We start from the raw sequence: 1656 nt of genomic DNA, 5'->3' as shown, positions 1-1656 counted from the left end.
CAAGGAGGGGTGGAAAGACGTGGAGTCTCATGATGGCCTTCCTGCGTGTGGGGAAAAGGAGTATAGGACGACAGCAACATAGACAAAGCCCCAGGACAGCCCACCTGCTATGCCTGGAGCTGGTGCATGAGGTATGGGTGAGTCTGATTTAAAGGGCTTGGTCGGCTGGAGAACCGGCACCTCATTTATCCAGTCCCTGCGGGAAGGCGGATTTGCAGGCTATCATAGGTGCTGTGTGACTCACAGTGGTTCTCAGTGACTACATCTGTACCACCCTCCTTACTGGAGCTGTCAAAGTTCTTCCTGAGACTTTCCAAACTCTAAGGCAGAGAGAGAGAGATCCCATGGTCAAGAGACTATAAGGGACGTAAGGTGACCTTTACAGAGATCTGGTCTGAGTGGGGAAGAGGCAGGGGAATAAAACATTCTGCATGATGCATCCAGGAAACCTATACAGAGGCCTAAAAATGATACATTTGCTGACTTTGTTCATGTTGGTACCGAAGCCTATAGAAACACTTGAATATTTAAGCAATATGTATATAGAAATATTCACTGCAGCATTATTTGTAAAAATGAACAGATGTCTATTACGCAGAAAATGGATAAAATACTGTGGCAGCCGCCTTTTAGTAATCCGGCGTACAGCCTCTTCACGCATTGAACAGGACTAAGCTGCATTAGCTATAGCATATTGGGAAATTATGTGTGTGACTGTCAGAGCCGGGTCATAAAACCCATGTGGCTTATGCCTTGCTCTGTCTTGGATTACTTGCTCTGGGAGAAAGCCAGCCACCGTGTCACAAGGCCACTCAAGCAGCCCTGTGGAGAGATCCATGTAGCAAGGAGCTGAGGACTCTTAACATCAGCTTGCCAGGCTGGGCGCGGTGGCTCAGGCCTGTAATCCCAGCACTTCGGGAGGCTGAGGTGGGCGGATCACGAGTTCAGGAAATCGAGAGCATCCTGGTTAACACGGTGAAACCCCGTCTCTACTAAAAATATAAAAAATTAGCCGGGCGCAGTGGCGGGCGCCTGTGGTCCCAGCTACTCGGGAGGCTGAAGCAGGAGAATGGCGGCAAACCCGAGAGGCGGAGCTTGCAGTGAGCGGAGATCCAGCCACTGCGCTCCAGCCTGGGCGACAGAGCGAGACTCTGTCTCGGTGGGGGGGGAAAAAAAAAAAAGTAAACCTCAACTTGCCAGTGATGTCAGTGAGCCATTGTGGAAGCAGATCCCCAGGCCCATTGAAGCCCACAGTTGACTGACTGCAGCCTCAGCCAACATCTTTACTGCAACGCACCCTGCCAGACCACCCAGCTAAACTGCTTACTTCCTAACCTGCAGAAACTAAGTTAACGAATGTTACTATTGCAAATTATTGTGGTTTAAATTTCGTTGATAGGATTGAGGGGCATTTATTGTGGAACAACGGATAACACATACAAATGTTAGGGAATCACACAGTGAAATTTTAGCTCGCTTGTTTCTATGAAGAGGTGAAAATGGCCATGTCACAGCATTCTCATGAGCTCTAGTTCAGAATCTATGTGAATGCTCTGTATTTGCACACAGCAAGTACTCCACAAACACTTGTTGCTGTGCTTTTCCAATTTTGTTTCCTTCCCTTAGACTTCCAAGTAAGTTCTTGCTCCCTTGATA

General features: G+C 48.2%; 1 pseudogene; it reads left to right on the top strand.

Moving 5' to 3' along the window:
• The first annotated feature begins 32 nt into the window (after positions 1–32).
• The window catches only part of LOC105537622, a 10993-nt pseudogene continuing 9369 nt past the window's right edge, over positions 33–1656 (top strand).

The sequence above is a fragment of the Mandrillus leucophaeus genome, unplaced genomic scaffold (assembly GCF_000951045.1).
Source record: "Mandrillus leucophaeus isolate KB7577 unplaced genomic scaffold, Mleu.le_1.0 Scaffold1767, whole genome shotgun sequence".
Taxonomy (NCBI): domain Eukaryota; kingdom Metazoa; phylum Chordata; class Mammalia; order Primates; family Cercopithecidae; genus Mandrillus; species Mandrillus leucophaeus.
Note: the sequence above shows the minus strand (reverse complement) of the source record. Positions and strands in the feature narration are given on the sequence as shown.